The 23,385-nt window shown below is 39.0% G+C and overlaps 1 protein-coding gene across 7 annotated transcripts in view; it reads left to right on the forward strand.

The window, feature by feature from the left end:
- Window positions 1–23,385, forward strand: part of LOC124149287 (agrin-like) — a 472,283-nt gene that overhangs the window by 243,282 nt on the left and 205,616 nt on the right. The gene's annotated exons all lie outside the window — the stretch shown is intronic.

Raw genomic sequence — 23,385 nt, forward strand, 5'->3', positions numbered from 1 at the left:
ACAGTCTCATACATTTTAGATACCGTATTCAATGTAATAAGTGCCCACAGTGATATTTGCTAATATATTGGCTAGTGAACAATCCTAATTAGCACCATTTCCAATTGATCAATGTACACAAGATTTATTTATTCGCGTATGATACGCACTCGTGTGTTATATGCAACCTTAATTATGGGCAATTAAATTCTGGAAAAATATATCTCTTGTATATAAACATTTCAGGCTGTCTGCATAAACCACAAAATATATCTTTCAACTCTGTTTTTTTCACCAAAATAATATTCTAATAAGAGACCCCTATTTCTAATTTTGAGAGTGCCCTGGGCTCTTATTACGTCGAATACGGTATACATTAATTTTAATTCAGACCTCAGAGGACAAGTTGCCAACTTTTTTAAGTGTATGATCACCATACATTTGCCAACTCACTCTAACTAGATACAAACCAGATTCAACTTTAGTTATTCCAATGCCCCTGACATCATACATTTACTGGAGGAATTCCTGTTATCAAAAGCAACTATCTGATTAAATTATGTTTTTGAATTATGACCATGTTTAAAGTCCCCTTTGGTCATATTGTGGTTTGCATATTTTTACCCCTGTATACCATGTGCCCCAACAGAACTATTTCATTTTCACATTGTGCAAGTGAGAAAGCACAGACCAGACCCTTGAGGATTCCGAGTACGAATGTACGTCCCGAGCAATCTTTGCTTGTAAGAGGTGACTAAATTCGGGGTCAGGCTCACTGACTTGGATGAATGCAGGTCATCATATCCCAATTTCATGGAGCGATGGTTATGCTGTCAACCTCTGGATTGTCTGGTTTTGAATATTTACAAATAGCTGGAATATTGCTGAGGACACCCCACCCCACCTCTCAGCCCTCCCCCCACCCCACCTCTCACACCTCCCCCACCCCACCTCTCACACCTCCCCCCCCACCCCACCTCTCAGCCCTCCCCCCACCCCACCTCTCACACCTCCCCCACCCCACCTCTCAGCCCTCCCCCCACCCCACCTCTCACACCTCCCCCCCCACCCCACCTCTCACACCTCCCCCCACCCCACCTCTCACACCTCCCAACAAGAAGTTAAGACACAGAGCACTTACATATACAGTGTGGATATTTATCTTTTTTCTTGTCAAATGATATGTTTATCTCATTGAGTGACCTGATGAGTTGATATTTTCATGAGTGGCACAACCGCATGTGGTAATGTGACCAGTGGAGATCCGGGGTAGAACAGGTCTTCAGCAACCCATGCTTGCCGTAATAGGTGATTATGCTTGTCGTAAGAGGCGACTAACATGATCGGGTGGTCAGGCTTGCTGAGTTGGTTGATGCATGTCATCGTGTTCCAATTGCGTGGATTGATGCTCATGATGTCATTCACTGGATTGTCTGGTCCAGACTCGATTATTTACAGACCGCCGTCATATAGCTGGAATATTGCTGAGTGTGGCGTTAATCAATAAACAAACCAACACAGACACAAACAAACAAACAAACACACACACAAACCAAAAAAACATGCAGATGTCAACTTTGATGGTTATGAATACACAATGCCTTTTAGAAAGGGGTTAAATGTAACAGTACTTTTTGGGGTTAAGTCCCATCCAAGTTTTGAACCCACACTCTCAGAGTGAGGCACCTAATCGCCAGCACACAAAGTCAGCGATCTAACCCACTCAGCAAACTTGCAGGCCATGTTATTAATTTGACAAGAAAAAGACAAATATTCAATGTACTATGTATTTTCTTGCATGATTTTCCTGATCTATCTGAAAACCTGAATATCATTGAGGTAAACTGAAAGTAGTTCTGGCTTAGACGGTTATTTCACTCGAGTGAAATATATCGATTTTATATATGGAGATAACCATAGTATTTCCCACTAAATAAACAATAACGCCTCGTACTGTTCACAGTAATAATTTTAAACAGTCCATGAGTAAAAAGTGATGGATGTTCCTTGGTTGATTTGTGTCAAGAACAAGGAATAACAGTCAGGACTGATGTTCATTTCAGATTAACATCATTACTGTCCCATCTGCATTATGGTCTATCCATAGAAATTCACGTCAATTTCGAAATGAATGCATGTCAATTTCTCCACGACGTGTCAGAAACAAAGTACCAGTGAGCTCTATGAAGGAATTGATAACGGATGAAGTAATAGGTGTTTTCTTCCCTGATGCTGCCTGAACAATATCCAATTACGAGAATGCTGATGGCCCCAACATTTTGTCTGGTTTATATTAAAACAGTTTCTGAAATATAACATGATTGGTTTATTTTGAGGAAAACTGGTTAATTGAAGGTATAGAATTTAGAAAGAAATCCATGAAAGCTGAGAAAATGTCAAAATACCAGATCTTTTTTTAAAATTTTGAATGTGAAACAATGTTCATTACATTGCAGAAATATTTTTTCGCGAGGTTCATGGAAATGGGTTTTCGCAAAACAAGGGAAATCATACATAGATATTTTTCAGATTTGTCAAATTGGGAAAATTTCTCTTCAGAACCTTTTGATTTTAAAAGGAATATGGTGTGCAGACCTGTTCTTAATTCATGTTACTTGTTTTGCTGAAAATTCTCTCTTGTAGTGATGTTATGTCATGAAACATTGGGATGATTTTTGTCAGAAACTCAGTCTTTTTCTGTCCCTGCTTGCAAATATATATTTTTATTCTCAAACCAAATAATTTAAAAACTTTTCACATCAGAGTATTTTTTACAACATGTCTAGCAAACTATTTGTCTTTTTTGATAGGACGAAAGCTGTATTAGTTAATGGGCCAGGGTATTCATTATAGGCGGATCCAGAAGGGAGATTCCCCCACCCCCTTTTGGACACCAAATAGAGAGAGGATTTTGATATGTTGGACACATCCCTTTTAAAAATGCTTGATCCACCCTTGGTATTTATAGTGATGTTTTAGAGCTATGTCATTCAAATCAGACTCAAAAGTAAATGTTATGGTACTGAGTGGGTCCAGGGTATTTACCTGGAAGGAAGATATTATATCCTGGATAAAAGAAGATGAGAAAAAAGTGGGGTGGTGCTAAAAAAGATATAGATTTTGGTTCATCCCCAACATTTTATGGCTTATGTCTTATATATTTATTACTGTATTACCAAGCACAAGGCAAATATTTGTGCAATATAACTGCATTTTTATATAATGTTATTCTGCCAAGGTAAGTTCTGCATGTATCAGATTTGCATGAAAATAGATTCTTGGTTCCGAGGCATAAGGTCATTGCAAGTACATATTCACATCAAAATCATTAAACCTAGGGACATTGGGCAAAATAGGTCCCCGAGCCAAAACCTTTTCTTCTTTTTGATAATGTGGTTCAATGTGTGACCTGACTGATTGTTTGTCATCATATCCTGATGGCATGGATCATTGCTTATACTATCAACCACTACTTTTAACTGTTTCAGTTATTTACAAGCTGCGGTGATAGCTGGAATATTGCTGACCGTGGTGTAAAACAACATTCACTCACTCCCCAAAAACAGACTCATCGTCACCAACAATGCTTGGGAACCATTCATTATTTGCCAATATGCTTTGTTTTCCCCCTTAATGCTTCTTTTTTCCCTTGATGCTTCTTTTTTCCCTTGATGCTTTTTTGTTTCCATTTTATTCTTCATTTTTTCCATTAAGTTTCATTTTTTTCAGATGGTTTATTTTCAACTTTGCAATGGTATATGCTTTGTGTTACTGCCAGTTGGTTAAACTTCCCCTACATTTTCCCTTTTTTTTGTAGCATGTTTTGATTAAAGATTATTCCCGCATGTGTGTTTTGTTGTGTTTTGTTCCCATGCATGGATACTTTTTTAAGCCTGCGCTGCTGTTTGAGCAATGTTTCAGCAAACAGACATCATGGATGCTACTGTCAGTGGGGTAACACTGTCAGCATCAAGCCATATCGTCAGCATGGGTTTGAAATGGTTCCACTTGATTTGTGGCAATGATTGATGAAGGATATTCAGTTCAGATAGAGATTTTATATATTCCCACAAGTGTACAGTTTGTCCTTTGAGTTCAGTATACACAGCTGCAGACGTTGATGACCCCTTGCGATGGAGCAGCCAACAGTCACGACTGCTCTGTTCCAGTTCGTCTTCATCACTCTCTCCATCCCTCCACAGGGAAACTATTGTGTATAGATGGAGGTGACCCACTGCACAGTTCTTATGGGCAACACAATGTAGATCTTGTATGTTAAAGTAAGGTTGTGGACGGAGAACAAGTCTAGACAATGGAATGGGGATTTTCTGGTTGAAGGCAGATTGCCAGGGACATTCAGTACACAATAAGTTGTGTTTACAACACTGACATAACTGTTGGGTCTTAGCTTATTCTGAACAGTTGTAATAATTAGATACAATGTTCAAGAAAGAGAGAATCTCACCTGACTGTCTTTTGATATCAAATTTATATCAACACATGTTGATAAAAGTGGAAAAACACCGAGGCTTGCCGAGGAGTTTTTCCTCTTTTATCAACTAGTGTGATATATTTCATATCAAAAGATAAGAGGTTGAGATTTTATTTATCATCCAACATCATTCATCCAACTTTTTCAGTTTGTAGACAGTAATAAGCAGTGTCTCAAGTGTAAAAAGTACTGCTAACAGCTTCAGTAGCAGAACAATTGGTGATGTCATTTGTTTGTGACGTCATGGTAACAATGACATCACAATGGTCTGCAAAACCTTGTGATGCAATTTCATTGCAGCAATATCTACAATGGATATATCGCTTGATCTGACCCAAGCAATATCTCCTGTGGGAGCCAGTTTAGGATGATAATATTTAATAATGATATCATGGTGAATTCTTAGAAATAATGACACTTTAGCAAGCACTATGATGCTTCCATTACACAACCTTCTAATTATAGCTTCAAAAGGAAACTGCCTCCGTTATTTAGCTGAAATGTGTGCAGTATTAAACAACAAAGAAGGAAGCTGATTCCTTTAGGGACCATCATTTAGCTACAGTGGAATGTCATTAGGAGATGAGCCTGTAATCACACTTACAAGTTAAATATGGCGCTCTGTGTCGTGTGATTTGATGATGCATGAGGTCAGACATCCCCTTGACTTTTTACTGTGCACTTATTCTAATGTTATCATGACTGTGTACAGGGTAAAGTAATACCTGTCGGTATTTAAGATACAGTCAAGTCCCGTTAATCCGACATTGATGGTTGCATGTGATTATGTTGGATTAACGAGTATGTCGGATAAACGAAATTAAGCAGTATCAACGTTCGTGATCGAAAATTGGACAACTACGCGATAGATAAAGATTCAAACACAAAATAAAAAAAACATAAAATAAATATTCATATTGTTATGTTACATTGTTAGGGGAATATGTTTTCTAATCATGCAACCTTTAAAGTTAAACTAAATAACTGTTACGGACTGTATGACTTATTCAAATTCTTTAAAAAGCATGTGGAATGGAAGTCGCAACTTTGAAACTGATACCGCAAAGCTTAGAAAGCTGCTTTCTAAGTGGCTAACGTTGACTTCCTGTTAGTCATTTCATTGGTAGGTCATAGTTTGCAAAAGGTTGTTTCTTTATTTGAAGCATTAATTGTTTATTGTTAAGCAAGTTTATCTCTGCAGCCGTTGTTATATGCAGTTTCCAGCCGACTCGTCTTGCATCAATACACAGGCTGTGTACTCTCGGGCAGATGACCACGGAGTACAATGATCACTGTGTCGGATTAACGAGACTGATTAATGAGTGATTTCGGTAATTTCGTTGCAAATTAGGTGTGTTGGAGTCGGAGTGCGAGACTGTCGGATTAACGGGTCTAAATAGCGCTGATTCAATCTGTTCCCATCATTAGCATCGGATAATGCCGATTGTCGGTTTAACGAGTGTCGGATTAATGAGACTTGACTGTATAAAGTATTCGCTCCCTTGTACAGTGTAATAAAGGATAGTTTTGCCCTGAACTATAAAAGTTATAGCACAAGGACCAAGGATATGTTAGATCACGGGGGAGGTATTTGAACAGCATCTTAATGCAACTCAAAGAGTGTACTTTATCGCAGGATAAAGTATAGTCGGCGCCTTTGATCTTTCAGTGAAGCATCTTAGAATAACCGGTTAATTTAGGGGTTTTCATGCGGAATTGTTGGTTAAAGGGTTAGAGCATCATTTTTCAATTTGTATTTATGTTATTGTTATAAGTAGAAACGAGAGATCCTGGAAAGAAATTTGTATAGTGTTTTCATACAGATGTTTTTCAATAATTACACTTTTTATGAAGGTTTTGGTTTTGAAATGAACCAAATCACAAAGGTTTTTTTATAAATCTACATTGTGTTTCCCTTGTTCAGTGATGGCTGTAAAAGATGGATCTCTTTCCAATAGGGTGAAAGAGGAATAAAGGTGATGATTTATCAGATTTGAAACAAAGTTGAAATTAATAGCCAGAACCAGTGAAATCTTAATGTGGGTATGGAATGAATACTAGCATGAGGCATTGTAATTGATTGGGTAAGATTTGCAGTGATCTAAAAGGCTTAAAATGAATTTGGTTTAACCTTTTTGTCATTGACCGTCTTTCTGAAGGAACTATGGGCTTAGATGATTAGTTCATAATGAGATTTTCACAGCGGAGTAGGAAATTGCTGGTTCTTTGGTTGTTGGTTTTCGGTTATATTTTCAATTATTTTTTCTTTTGTTTAAAAAGTGGTATTCTTTCAGTCCTTCTGTGAACTCAGGAGCAGATGTTTTTCAAAGTAAACTTACAATTGATTGGTTATATTGATGAAGCAATTATTGGAGTGGCTTACTTTTCAGGGGAAGTGTCAGACATCTACTTTCCGAGGTGAATTCCATGCCCTGTTTGATTGTGAAAACAAACTTGAGATTTCGGACAAAAAACATGTCATGAAATTCAACTGTTCTATAAACTGCGCCTGAGGTGGAATAATTTGTGAAGTTATTTCCAATATTTGAACAGGGATTTGTGAAATTCATTCCAATTGGCAGGGACGAAAGTCAGGAATTTAAACATTGTGGTCAGAATGGAAGAAATGATTTTTTCTTCTGAATGCAGTTTTCCATAAATTCAGCACTTTTAATTTAAAAAAAGGTATTTGAAGTATTTCTTTGTTAAAAAGTTAGGTGTTAGACATTTGTCGATTCACAGGAGTGTGGTTTAAAAAATTGTGGTCAGAATGGAAGAAATTATTTTTTCTTCTGAATGCAGTTTTCCATAAATTCAGCACTTATAATTTAAAAAAAGGTATTTGAAGTATTTCTTTGTTAAAAAGTTAGGTGTTAGACATTTGTAGATTCACAGGAGTGTGATTTATTTCTGCATATATCACAGACGTTGTTGAATGTGAGATGAGGTGAAATAGGGTTTAACATTGTGCTCAACATTACTGCACTAAATGTGCATCCACTTTTTTGTGTGGACTAATGCCACCTCGGTAGCGCTGAGATTCCATACCACAACTTAACATGGATCCCCTATGCAGACACAGTATTCTGACGCTGAGCCAACCAGTCCTTGTTATAGCCCCTTAATGCCGATCACCAGGAAGGGTAAAAAAAAGTACCATCTTTTAATGTCTTTTGATATGATGCGGCCGGGGATCAAAGTACCAATCTTCCTCTCTCATTTGAACAGATGGATAGAAGAAACGATAGCTTGTTTAAGTTTTTCTGTCTTAGTTTTTGAGGAGAGGGTTTAATACGGTCTTAGTTCTTTCTTTAAATGTCTTTTAAGTTTATTGACCTCTTCATTATGACTAATTATTTCACTGCCACATGCTTGGAAGATTGATGCATTAAGGTACATGTTTCACGATCTGATGAATGGGTTCACAGAACCCTACGTTTGTCATTTGGCAGCAAGATCATTCAAAAAAGTTTCACCTCAGGTTGTAATTATTGTGAATGATCAGTTCTTGTAGCTATGGTAACCAATCACTGCCATCTTCAGGTTTATTGTGCATAACATCCCCCATGGGAATTCCACTGTCATCGATCCCAATTGCGTGGATCAATGCTCATGATATTAATCACTGGATTGTCTGGTCCAGACTCGATTATTTACAGACAGCCGTCATATAGCTGAAATATTGCTTAGTGCGGTGTTAAACTACAAACCATCCGACCAAAAACAGGCGGTGGGGTAGCCTGGTGGTGAAGCGTTCACAATTGTCACGCCAAAGCCCCGGGTTCGATTCCTCATGTTGTATCGCAGTGATATTGCTGGAATATCGCTAAAAGCAGTAAACCTCTCATCCACTCACCCACCCAACCACTTACTCACTCACTCACTCTGACTGCTGAATTAATCAATACTCATTCACTCTTTGTCTACATAAATGATCAAATCAGTGTCAAATGTAGCTATTCTTTACAACAATATACTTGACAGCAATATTTTGTAAAGTTTCATCTGGAATTTAAGTTTCAATGTTACAAGTCTCGATGTAGTTTCCTAAGAATTCACTTTGAAATAGCGCACATGACCCTGAATACTGTAAAGCCTTTGAACAGATGAAGATTATTGTGAACCTCAACATTTTTCCATCTGTTTTCAATTACACCAAGAAATCTAAGCTGAGCCCAACATCAACTTTTTAAGGATCAATGTGACTGAAGTCTGACTGACAATATTCAAAATTGAAATTGTATCTGACATGGCAGATTTGGTTCTATAACTAAAAAAATTAGCTTATTATTCTAAAAGGTTGATTTGAAATGTTAAAACATGCAGAGACATGTGCTGTATTTTTTGTTAATATCCTTAATGCAAAATTTGAAAACAAACATGATTGAATGTTCTTTGTGGCGATTTAAAAACCAAACAATCAAGCATCTTTTTCTGATTGGTAAAGGTCAGGACAAGTGTTCAACACATGACAAGATCTTCTTCAGCACCAAATTGAATGTTTTAAAGCGTCAATGTCCTCCAGCTTCTGCAAGACACACTTCTAGAGCATTGGTCTTTGGACTTTTCCCACTCCTACAGATTGAGTTGCTGGTGCAAATGCATTAACTTGGGGGAAATAATACCTTAAAATAATTTCGTCCTTAGACACCAAGCACAATAGTGTCTAGTTAGGCTATCAAATGAGGAGAAGTCCATTTGTAAAAAGTGAATATGGAGCAGGCTCCGATCTTGCTTCTGCTCACTGGCTATAGGTCACGACTGAGGATGGTCTGTTTTCACTATGGCTCGGTGTGCGGTGAAATATGAAGGGTGATTGGGGTTTAACATAGCATTCGAGATTGTTTAACTTTTGTAGAGACATACGTACATGTGTACTAATCTGGTTGGTTTGTTGTTTAACGCACACTCAGAAATATTCCAGTAAAATGACGGTCTGTAAATAATCGAGTCTGGACCAGACAATCCAGTGGTCGATATCATGAGCATCGATGACTTGGTTGATGCACGTCATCGTATCCCAATTGCATAGATCGATGCTAATAATGTCCATCACTGGATTGTCTGGTCCAGACTCTAATATTTACAGACCGCCGTCATATAGCTGGAATATTGCTGAGTGCAGCATCATGCAATCAATAAACAAACAAAACAAATAATAAAGCCATTCCTTCTGAGAACCAGCTATTCCATGTACCACAACGCTGTCTCCATTTGGAGACCCAGGGCAGAATAGGTCTCAAGTACCTACTGCTTGTAACAGTATTAATTCCCTTGGGGATTCCAGCAAAGAATATGACCGTGTATCACAAATATGTCTTCCCATGGTGATTCCAGGGCTTTCTCCACTGGGTTCAGGGTCAGAATTGGTCCCCAGTTCCCATGTTCATGAGAGCAAAGTGATGAGGACTGGGTGTCATCATACCCCAGTCGCAAGCAGTGTTCATGCTATCAAGCTATCATGCAATAACACTCACTCACTCTGAGCTTTAATATTTCTGATTGTGGCATAAAACAACACTCATTCACTCAGAGATGGGATATTGCTGGCTGTGGCATAAAACAACAGTCACTCACTCAGGGGTGGAATATTGCTGACTGCCATAAAACAACAGTCACTCACTCAGGGGTGGAATATTGCTGACTGTGGCATAACACAACATTCACTCACTCAGGGGTGGAATATTGCTGACTGCCATAAAACAACATTCACTCACTCAGGGGTGGAATATTGCTGACTGCCATAAAACAACATTCACTCACTCAGGGGTGGAATATTGCTGACTGCCATAAAACAACATTCACTCACTCAGGGGTGGAATATTGCTGACTGGCATAAAACAACATTCACTCACTCAGGGGTGGAATATTGCTGACTGCCATAAAACAACATTCACTCACTCAGGGGTGGAATATTGCTGACTGCCATAAAACAACATTCACTCACTCAGGGGTGGAATATTGCTGACTGGCATAAAACAACATTCACTCACTCAGGGGTGGAATATTGCTGACTGCCATAAAACAACATTCACTCACTCAGAGGTGGAATATTGCTGACTGCCATAAAACAACATTCACTCACTCAGGGGTGGAATATTGCTGACTGCCATAAAACAACATTCACTCACTCAGGGGTGGAATATTGCTGACTGGCATAAAACAACATTCACTCACTCAGGGGTGGAATATTGCTGGCTGTGGCATAACACAACATTCACTCTTTTAGAGGTGAAATATTGCTGAACGTAGCATTAAACAACAGTCACTCATCAGAGGTGGAATATTGCTGACTGCCATAAAACAACATTCACTCACTCAGGGGTGGAATATTGCTGACTGTGGCATAAAATAACATTCACTCTTTTAGAGGTGAAATATTGCTGAACGTAGCATAAACAACATTCACTCACTCAGGGGTGGAATATTGCTGGCTGTGGCATAAAATAACATTCACTCTTTTAGAGGTGAAATATTGCTGAACGTAGCATTAAACAACATTCACTCATCAGAGGTGGAATATTGCTGAATGTGGCATAAAATAACATTCAATCTCTCAGAGGTGGAATATTGCTGAACGTAGCATTAAACAACATTCACTCATCAGAGGTGGAATATTGCTGAATGTGGCATAAAATAACATTCAATCTCTCAGAGGTGGAATATTGCTGAACGTAGCATTAAACAACATTCACTCATCAGAGGTGGAATATTGCTGACTGCCATAAAACAACATTCACTCACTCAGGGGTGGAATATTGCTGGCTGTGGCATAAAATAACATTCACTCTTTTAGAGGTGAAATATTGCTGAACGTAGCATTAAACAACATTCACTCATCAGAGGTGGAATATTGCTGAATGTGGCATAAAATAACATTCAATCTCTCAGAGGTGGAATATTGCTGAACGTAGCAATAAACAACATTCACTCATCAGAGGTGGAATATTGCTGAATGTGGCATAAAATAACATTCAATCTCTCAGAGGTGGAATATTGCTGACTGTGGCATAAAATAACATTCACTCTCTCAGAGGTGAAATATTGCTGAACGTAGCATTAAACAACATTCACTCATCAGAGGTGGAATATTGCTGAATGTGGCATAAAATAACATTCAATCTCTCAGAGGTGGAATATTGCTGACTGCCATAAAACAACATTCACTCACTCAGGGGTGGAATATTGCTGGCTGTGGCATAAAATAACATTCACTCTCTCAGAGGTGAAATATTGCTGAATGTGGCATAAAATAACATTCACTCTCTCAGAGGTGGAATATTTCAGAACGTAGCATTAAACAACAGTCACTCATCAGAGGTGGAATATTGCTGAATGTGGCATAAAATAACATTCACTCTCTAAGAGGTGGAATATTGCAGGTGGCATAGAACAACACTCACTCATCAGAGATGGAATAATTCTGACAGGCATTAAACAACACTCACTCATCAGAGGTGGAATATTGCTCACTGGCATAAAACAACATTCGCTCTACAGTACCGCCAAGATTGTTTGCTGACATGGATCTCGTCCAGAAGAAGAACAAACTTCTTGTCTTTAATGCTGAACCCTTCCTCCTTGCATCACAGTCCGAGTTCTTGAATCAGCAGTAACGGGAATATTTTGAATTTAATATTCCAGTCACTTGCAGTTAAACTTTGAGTGTCTTTGAAAATCTTTTTGTCTGGAATAATTGAAAACGCCCCTTGCAAAGTCATGTAGCAAACAAAATGTCTTCATAAATAACATCAAATGCAGGTTTGGTCATAAAATTTGTGGCAAAGCCTCTTAATTAAACGGCAAATTTGACATCGGAACCCTGTTCACCGGGTCCTGCTTCGGCCTTAGAACCAGGGTACTTTCATTTGCAGCTAACAATCGCCTGTACCGTTTTTTACATGATATTCTCATGCTTTAATTGGTTTGGCAAAGAATTTCCATGAAAAACATACCGCTTTAATTGAAAATGCAAGAGTACTTCGTTTATTAAGGCAGAGAATTAGACCTAAAAACTTATTATTGATTTTTTATGGGTAATGGACTGTGTGTGCAGATTAATTGAAGCGACAACAAAAAACAACATCAAAAGGATAAGAAATACTGAAATTGTGTAAACGAACTGACCTAGATGTTCTGTGAAAGTGTTCCACAAACCGTGAAGGAACGCGGATGTGTGCATACTTGTAGGAAAGCTGTGAAGTTGAGAGGGCATTCTCACCGCAACGCTCCATTAAAAACCAACTGCTGTTCCACCAATTCCTGGTCAAATAAGCTACTTGGATTGATGCCTTTTTTCAAGGCCAATGTAGAATTAATAGTCAATATCAAACCGGGTTTGTGAAGAGTTAAGGAATATGACGGGAGTCACATACTGAGGGTATTTTTTAAAAAAGGTCATTAATAATCAAATTCAGATTTGCACCGAACAACATTCGCATTGGTTGAGTTTCGGGGTAAAGAGTGCAGGTATTGGAGGAACTATTTTGAATGTAACATGGTACTTAACTGTTTGTCACATAACCCATGAATGTGACCGCGCCAATTTTCATCAATTACACCATGACACAAGTCTATAAGTACACCTCACACACGCACGCACGCACGCACGCACGCTCACACTCACGCACACACACACTCACACTCACGTACACACTCACGCACACACACACACACCAGACTGCATGTCATGCAATGCCACTCCACGCCACGAAACACACCACACCACACCACACAATAACACTCCTCACACACCACACCACACCACACCACACCACACCACACCACAGCACACCACACCACACCACACCACACCACACCACACCACACCACACCACACAATAACACTCCTCACACACCACACCACACACACCACACACACCACACAATAACACTCCTAGCACACCACACCACACCACACAATAACACTCCTCACACACTACACCACACCACACACACCACACAATAACACTCCTAGCACACCACACCACACCACACAATAACACTCCTCACACACCACACCACACACACCACACACCACACACACCACACAATAACACTCCTAGCACACCACACCCCACCACACAATAACACTCCTCACACACCACACCACACCACACCATACACACAACACAATAACACTCCTCACACACCATGCAATGCCACGCCGACCCCCCCCCACACACACACACCATGCCACGCCACGCCATGCCACACCATGCTACGCCACACACACACACACACTCCAACCTCACATGAAAGAAGTACAATTGCCAAATTGCCTGTATTCGAAACCAACTGAATGCTGAGTCATCAGATGTGCTGTTCTTGTTTTAAATATGATTACTGTTTACGTTTGGAGGATGTTGATAACGCCAGCCTTTTATTGATGGACATCTCACCGAAAGAAGCCGAGCCCTGCAGCACTGAAGGAAGGAAATTACATTGTGTTGAGGGGATAGCGAAATTACAGAGCAAGGGAGGCTACTCTTCCTGGTCTCACCTGGGAGATGACCACTTTGATAGTTATGATTTCAGAGAAAAGAGCTCAGCCATAGATTTGTCATATAACATGGGCAGTTTTCTTGACAATAGCATTTTGTTTGTATTCCATTGATGTTTAATCAGTATTTATTGGTATGTAAATAAATTGGAAGTGATTTTGTGGGTACAAAAGCAAATATATTTACATAAAAAAATAATAAAGGCCACGCCCACTAAAAGACTACTGGTGGATAATAGAATGGTTGGGGCTTTGTTGCATTATTGCTATGCATGATGTCACAGGAGTTTTTGTGTGTTAATGGTCAAATAAGCTGTCTGTGAAGTCATTATTGCTGGCATATTTATTTATAATAACTAAGTTCACTATTGTATGTTAAAATGTAAAAATGTATGCAGATTTACACAGTATGCATGCTGGCTTTTATGTGTATAACTCCATAAAAGCAAAAAAAATATGGAAATCCTATTTTTGGTATTCATGATCTCTAAATAAAATATGTGTGTGTAATTGCTTGAAATTGTGTGAAGTGCCATTTTCATAATTGGTTAAAAGATAAATGTTTTACTCAATTTAGTTTACCAGCAGCATGAGACTTGTATTAGAAGTGGACATTATAAAAACAAAGTACACCTTTACCCTGAAAAATGCATTTAAATGGGATATATTCGTTGATAATTATGTTATCATTTATTGCTAGATATGAGAAAAAAGTGAAGTTTCACAATATTCCTCATCCTTTCAATAATTTATCGGAACAATGAAGTAGCCTTCTGGATGAACTGGTAAGAGGGGACCAACCCGTCCTCCAGGTATCTGGTCTTCACATCCAATTATTTGTTTGTTTGTTATTGAACACCCCGCTTAGCAATATTCCAGCTATGTGACGGCGGTCTGTAAATAATCAAGTCAAGACCAGACAATCCAGTGATTGACATCATGAGCATCGATCCACACAATTGGGATGCGATAACATGCATCAACCAAATCAGCGAGCCTGACCCCCCGATCCTGTTAGTCACCTCTTACGACAAGCATAGTCGCCTTTTATGACAAGCATGGGTTTCTGAAGATTTTTCTACCCTGGATCTTCACGGGTCGACATCCAGTTAAAGACCTCTTGAGCCATATCAGTGTACACAATTGTTATGCTTCAAGTAGACTGGGATTGTCACACTGAGTACAGAAACTGGTAGACTTATAAGCTCAGGGCTAAATATTTTATTGATTTGTTACTATTTGTAAGAAAAAGAGACAAAAATAAAATTTTCAACATTGAAATACTGGCATCGGCATACCAGGTAAACATTTCATGACATCCAAAGTACTCCACTGCAGGAATTCCACTCCAGAAACCACTTAACAGACCTCGGCATTCAGCGTACCGAAATGACAGTGACACATTCTATTAACACAACAGGCCAAAGAAATACATTGTTTCAGTTGGCCACATGGGTACAATGTGTGCGGCTATTCTTGTCATTCCCTTGAGTGATATGTGTGGAATATTGCTAAACTCAGCATCAACTGTTTCATTAATACTTCCTTTCACTTTTTTAGAAATCTTTATTTTTTAAATTCAATGTAACCAATTAATCACCATCAACAACATTGATATATGGGTAGTTTGAAGTAGGTGTAAAATCTCTCTTCAGTGGAGGAAATGTTATGTCCAAATTCAGGGTATTTATCATACTATCCTACAGCCTTCCACAAGACTTGACAAATTTACAACTGTCACCAAAAAGCAAATAAACACAGACCCCATGTGCTTGGGCATTCAACAGAATAAAGAGAATTGAAAAGTGGTTTCCTAGATCTAATTTAACTTTAACGGAAGGTGTATGTTCAGACAGAAATAGGAAGGTGATTAAATAACTCCCTTTATTCATTAAGTTAGCATGCCTCTAAATGAAATATTCACAGTTCGTCTTGAGGAAAAACTGAGGCGCGAGATAAGGGTATATCAGATTGACTCCATGAAGCTCCAGCTTCCAAGTGTTAGAAAAAGTTTGCTGATAAAATCGTTACGTTGAGAGTAATTTCATTATCTCCCTTGAATGGAGGGAAAGGTACAATTGATTTGTATGGTTGTCTGGGAGGGTTCAGTGTTGAAGACATGTGAAACGTGATTTACACAAAGATGGCCTTTGAATGTCACTGGTCCCATTGCTTGCATTTTTAACAAGATTGTGAGTGTCATTTTGATTTAAGGCCCTTGACTGTAATGTCGCATTTGAATATTCTTGAAACTCTTATCAGTCCTTAATCAAGCACTATTGAGGATGTTCAAATACATTTAGGTGTGTTACATACTTGGTATTAACCGTGGGTTATCCTTCTTTTAGATACTGGAGTCACCTGAGTTATGCTTATTAAGTTATTGACATTTATGGAGCATCGAGGCTGTATTCATGTTGTTATTGCATCAAGATATGTGAGTTGTTCCAGTGGCTGTGTCTGTATCAGATGTGACTGATGCTATTTCACTGACATCTGTTCAGACACCTTGGGTATAATTGCTTGTTAACTTCTATGTATGATTGAAGAAAGGTTGCTGTGTGTGTACCTATAGTTCATTAGGGTCAGACCTTTTAGTAGCGATGCAGATATTTTACCAAAAGGTCGCGTCAGTTGATAAAAATAAAGATAAAATGCATTTTAAAATAATTTGTTTAATCTCCCCTAACTGCTTAGTAGGTAAGGCAAAAATGTTGAGACGGGAGTTTTTAAGATAAATTTTTCAACATCTTTTCATTATAGTATTTTAATAATGTACTTACATTTGAGAAGCGACAGAAAGGGAGGTTTGTTTTTAACATTTTACTTACTTAATGGTGGGATAAAACACCCACTTCTTTTTGTTTGTTTTTTAAATTTTCACATTTCGATTTTTTGGAGTCAGTGGATTCGTAAAACAAGTTTTAAGAAATGTCTGGTCTGGATATTGCTGGATCTCGAAGAGTAATATTTGATCCTCTTCAACACGGACACTGACATCTTCATCAGAATATTCAGATTAACAAGAGTCCAGACCAACTCACATTGGACTTATAATAATGTTGTAAGTTTGAAACCAAGGAATCCATTGTTCATGAACAATACTTGCATCCTAAGTTTATCTCAGTCCGAGATCTGTGTTACCATGACAACAGAGACTGCATTGAACAATTCTAAAAAGATTCTATTTCTCCTGGGAATCTTCCACTGACATTTTGATCCTCTTAATGTTCATTTTTAAAGATTGCCACAGCTTTGCCCAGATGTTCATGGTGCCACATTTAATTGTGAAGAGTTGTGTCCCTCAGGCACGACAGGATCCTATGATCGTGGATTCAGATTCCAGATTCGCCCTGATTATGTGTCTTTGTTATTCCAATACACCTTGCTCATAGGCTTCACCAAAGTGGTGATTTAGATGTGTGAGACCTTCATCGCTTTTGCTTTCCACTGACATAAAGCTGTAATACCGACATTAAACTGAAATAACGACATAAGGCTGAAATACAGTTCCACTCAATTTAACTCGTCTTATACGTTCACCCCATGTTAATCTCAGCAACAGTATCAGGATATAGACACATCTGTTTCATTTTGGAGAAGAGTAGAAAGAAAGAAATCTGAAAGTCCTTGGAGTAATGATGTGAAACATCAAAGAAATGAAGCAGTAAATCCACCGAGACACAGTTCTGAGAACACACAGTACAGGGAAAGGGTCTTGTGTATATGTGTGTCTGTCTCTCTCTCTCTCTCTCTCTCTCTCTCTCTCTCTCTCTCTCTCTCTCTCTCTCTCTCTTCATCTCTTGCTCACCCTCTTTCTCGATTTCACCCCCTCTCTCTCATTTATTTCTCTCTCTATCCCTCTTTCCATGTCTCTCTAACCCTTCTCTATCCTTCTTTTTCCAACCCTCTCCCTCTTTCCATCTCTCTTCCTTTTCCCTTCTCTCTCTCCCTTTTCCCCTCTCTCCAGTCTCCTTTGCTCCCTCCCTTTCTCTCTCCCTCCATCTCTCTCCCTTTTTCCATCTCTCTCCCTTTTTCCAACTCTCTCCCTTTTTCCAACTCTCTCCCTCCCTCTCTCTCTCTTTTCTCCTCTCTCTCCTCTCTCCCTTGCTCCCTCCCTTTCTCTGTCCCTCCATCTCTCTCCCTTTCCTGTGAATAAGGCATCGATTCATCACATATAAGCACAGAGTTTGATTCCTAACGAGGGTATACTGTCTGAGGCCCATTCTAAGCTCATTATGAACAGTGTAATTGAACACTAAATCTAGGCAGTCATCACCAAGTTCTGCATGAAGTGTGGACAGTTTGTCTGCGGTTCCTGGTAACCTTGTCAAATAATCGTATATTTACAATAAAAACACTGCTTATCCATGTTTGCTGATTAGTTTTTATTGTGTTTAGGTGCATGAATTTTACAACACATTTTAGCCAGGGTTCGGCGATACATGAATTTGGTGATGCATTCATTTCATGGTTTATAGTATAACTGGAAACTTGCTAAAAGCAGTGAAAACCTCACTTCCTCCAACCAAACCCAGTTAATCTTACAATATACACATAGGATATTCTCATGCTCAAACCCAAATATGAATAATATATACAGTTAATATGAAAGTATGTTTATATTTTTATGAAATTAATCTATACTTTTAGATGAAGGTGTAGCAAAACACTAGATAACACAACATGAAAACATAACCAATCTAATTCATCATCTTGGGCCAACCAAGCACATTCTCAATCAGGATTATTCAGACTGCACAATCTGATAGTACAGTACAAGAGTCCCCCATAAAATCTCTACATCCTCCCATCAATAAGGCTGAGCTGTAGCAGGAGGTGGTGAGGTGAAACGTCGCGTCCAAGATTATTGCACTTTTGAAGCGACGTGCATGCATGTATGTGTGTGTGTGTGTGTGCGCGCGTGCACGTGCGCTTGTTAGTGTGGCTGCTTGTACTAGTCCGGACTGATTTATAGTGCTAGCTCACTGAGACACCAAGTTTAACATGAATACCCCACTCAGACACAGTATACTGACTCCGAGCCGAACAGTCCCCTAAATGCCAAGTGCCAGACAGGGTAACAACAAGTTAACGTCTTTTAACGTCTCTTGGTATGACGCGGCTGGGGATCGAACCCCGGACCTTCCGCTCTCCGGGCAGATGCTCTACCACTAGACCACAGAGACGGTCAGCTATTGCAGTTTGCAAGATGAGTATTTTCATGGAGAGTGTAGGAATTATACCCCAAAACAAAGCAACTTATAATAATTTATCATGTTGTAATTATTTACACAAGCAGGACTCAATACTCCTTTTTTATTCTTTAAAGACAATAGGTTTTTAATTTTAAGTTTTGTTGATTAAATAACAAATTCATAGATTAACATTCAGATTCAGTCTGGCAAGTTTTGTGGTGATGGTGAATGTCTGGGTTTTCATTGAGGGACATACAGCAGATTAAAAGAGGAAGAAAATTTGTTTGAAAAATATTTGCATAAAAACAGCATCAAATTACCTTGACTGTATTGACCACAGGTTCTGGGGTAGTTTGGAGTCCATAAAGTCAGTATCATCATAATTATTATTAATTTTAAGTCATCAGTTTATATGATCATAATTCATTTTGGTTTTTCGTATATGCTGCTTCAGTTCAAATTGCTTTTTTTAATGTTCTAGGTTTTCTTGATGTCAGAACATTCAATTTGATCAAAGTACTAAAGTCAAATGACCTCTGAAAGTGTATGTCATTATTATGCACCCTATCAAGTGTTTGTCCTGAATGTGAATGACAAAAATAATCCAAAATATTATGTTGTCATTAAAAAAGCACAAATATTGGTAATATTTAACAGTAGACTAACTCCATTGTTTTATGACGCATGGTTCTCAGGGATCATTACTTGGTGATGTGTACCATGGCAAATTGGGAGCCAGACAGCTACTCCAGACAGTGCCCAAACTGACTCAAGGCTAAGGAGATTAGCATTACTTTCCTTCTACCTGAGACAGTCAGCTTGATATACTGCGACATGGAAACTGAGAGTCTATCCAAGCAGCACTGTTTAGCTCACCTTATTCTCAAAGTCAAGTGTGTTTCTGTCATGGCGCATTGTTCATTCGAACCTTGCTCACCGACTTCTCCTCTGAAACTTCAAGCCTGTGGAGCTGAAACTGTGTATCTCAGGGTCACTAAAATCTGGTTGCTGTTTCTGATTTGAGTATAAACATGGCTGCCACGGCGGCCATATTGAAAATGTAACATTTCCCCATTACTCAGGCATTTCTGCATGTACCATTATGAAACTAGATATGCAGCAAGTATATGGCATGTGAAACCGTATATGCTATTTTTGGGGGGCATGTGTTGCTTTTTTATTATCAAACTATGACCTTTGAACTGCTGTTTTTCAAGTGTTGTTGCACTTTTGACATCACAGAATTGCTCACAGAATTCGAGACCCGTGAAGATCCGGGGTAGAATAGGTCTTCAGCAACCCATGCTTGCCTTGAAAGGCAACTATGCTTGTCGTAAGAGGCGACTAATGGGATCGGGTGGTCAGGCTCGTTGACTTGGTTGATGCATGTCATGGATCCCAATTGCGTGGACAGATGCTCATGATATCAATCACTGGATTGTCTGGTCCAGACTTGATTATTTACAGACCGCAGTCATATAGCTGCTCACAGAATTCCAGACCCGTGAAGATCCGGGGTAGAATAGGTCTTCAGCAACCCATGCTTGCAGTAAATGGCAACTATGCTTGTCGTAAGAGGCGACTAACAGGATCGGGTGGTCAGGCTCGCTGACTTGGTTGATGCATGTCATGGATTCCAGTTGCGTGGATCGATGCTCATGATATCTATCACTGGATTGTCTGGTCGAGACTCGATTATTTACAGACCGCCGTCATATAGCTGGAATATTGCTGAGTGCAGCATTAAACACCAAACCAACCAACCAATCACAGAATTCCAAATCCAATTTTCAACATGGTAGCCAATATTTTCCTTATAATTCAGATGAGTTTCAGAGACTTGTGTCTCTATTTTTATTTTATTTGGCATGTTGTTTGGGTTGGTCGTGTTAATCGGAAAAAACAAATGTGATTTGACCATTTCTTTTGTCAAATTTGCTTTAATTTTTTTGTGTCTCTATGTTCTTCTAATCCATCAGTTACATTTTGGAGCAGTTGGCCAATAAAACCAAATTTTTATTTACATTTTATCATTCTGGAATTTGCTTCAGGTGACTGCAATCCATAAGGGAAAAAACAAAAAAATAATCAGCTTCCTTTATGTTATATTCTGGTATGATTGCTTGTGTAAAACATTCTTAAAAAACTGAAATGTCTCCTTTAAAGGTTTTCCCTTTTGGGAATTTAGCCAGTGTGGGCTGTAGACGGCCCTGTGTAGTTTTAAGCTATCAAATATCAGGGTCAGTTTGATAGGTCTGTCTATCCACCTTTATTCACAGAGGTCAAGCGGTGATCTTGGGCACTTGGCCAGAATCTTCTTGGTAAACATTCCTTTAATGTGTCCATCAAACCTGGCAATCTTGTGTGTGCTGATTGCAATTTTGTTAGCTTACCTCATGCGAGCAAATAATTATTTTCTTCCTTCTCTCAATACTGATGACAGAGTGCATCAGAGATATTGGTTTGATACATCTTACCGAGGCCTTCACTGACTATGAAAGGCCAGTTTCCACCCTTGCTGAACTAGGCTGGAATTCCAGAGTTACATTTTGGCTGGACAAAGGACTTTATGCATAGACCAATAAAAAAAAGCGTAACAAACTAGACATCCGGTTCATAAACAACATCGATTTCGATATGCAGATTTTGGTCGACTGCAGGATTTACAGAGCATGTGTACCGTCAACTGGGCGTTGACAGACATTTTGCAAATCTTTCAGGTTTTTAATCAAGGTGCTCAATTGATTTGATGCACTTTATGTGGTAAGACCCGTTGTATCACAATATAGATCTTGACTGGGCGCCACCATTTTGTTTGAAGCAAATGCATGTGATATGAGAGATGGAATCTGATTGGTCAATAGGTGGGACATAGTAGGGACATAACTCATAATAGCCACTGGTGGCGCTACGATTGAGCCTGGAAATACCAGCCTAGTTTGGTCATATTGATACAGTTCTCAGGAAAGAAGGCAACGAAATGTGATTATCATGCACATTCCATAAAACTCATGAATACTTGGATACAAAACTTCTCATACAAGGTCAGATCAAAAAGTTCAAAGCCTGACTAACTTTCAACTATGGGCCATAACAAAATAAACTAATCAATGCAGTACAGTGTTGAGTAGTTCATTGCAAGTGTATTTGGTCTGTTGATGCCGATTGTATATTAGTGACAGCCAGTTGAACATGATAGGGGTCCAAATGGACACAGAAATGGAAAAGAACAGGTACCAAAGTTTTTGACTTCAGAGAAAAGTACTCCCCAAGAAATTCATGACCCCATGTCACAAGTGTATGGGGCTAAGTGCCATAGCTATTCCACTGTTAAACTTTGGGCAGCTATGTTTGAGGCTGGGAGAGCAAGCCTTGATGATGACCCTACGTCTGGTCGTCCCTCAACTTTCATCAATGAAGATTCCATCAAGGAAAAATCAACTTATAATGTCAGATAGACGTATTACCATTGCTGAACTTGAGGTAGACACAGGTCTAAGCCATGGATCCATTGAGATATTATTCATGAAATTTACAGATGAATAAGATATCTGCTTGTTGGGTGCCAAAGTTTCTAAATTCTGATCTTAAGGAAAAAAGAACTGACATTCCAGATAAAGTTTAGAGCTAATTGAGGAGGAGGATTTCAACAAATTTAAAAAGAGATTAGTAACGGGTGATGAAACATGGGCTATCACTATGATCCCGAGTTAAAATGTCAATCGATGGCATGGCAACATTCCCAAGGCCGTAGTTAACTTGTTTTGACAGGGGGGGGCAAATATTTGTACAAGTATCACTTGTCCCCAACTTGATTCAAATAAAACTGTTTTCTATAAAAAATCTAGGGGGGCAACTGCCCTCCCTGCCCCCCCGGCTGGCTACGGCACTGATTCCTCTTCCCCGGCATCAAAGAAATTCAAGTCTTCAAGGTCAGTGAAGAAAGTTATGGCCACTCTAATCTGGGGTGCAAAGGGTGTGATCCTTGTTGATTACTTTGAAAGTCAAAAGACAATTACTGTACCATGTGGATTTGCTTCATTACCTGAGAGATTCTATCAAGGAAAACGGTGATGAATGCTGACTGCTGGAGTTCTACAATTTCATGACAATGCCTCTTCTCACACCTCTCGACTTGCAAAGGTTGGTGTTCAACAATGTTGGTTCCTCACCCTCCATACTCACCATACCTGGCTTCACCTGTTTCTTAAACT

This window comes from Haliotis rufescens, unplaced genomic scaffold (assembly GCF_023055435.1).
Source record: "Haliotis rufescens isolate VD_foot unplaced genomic scaffold, xgHalRufe1.0.p SCAF_13, whole genome shotgun sequence".
NCBI classification, from domain to species: Eukaryota; Metazoa; Mollusca; class Gastropoda; order Lepetellida; family Haliotidae; genus Haliotis; species Haliotis rufescens.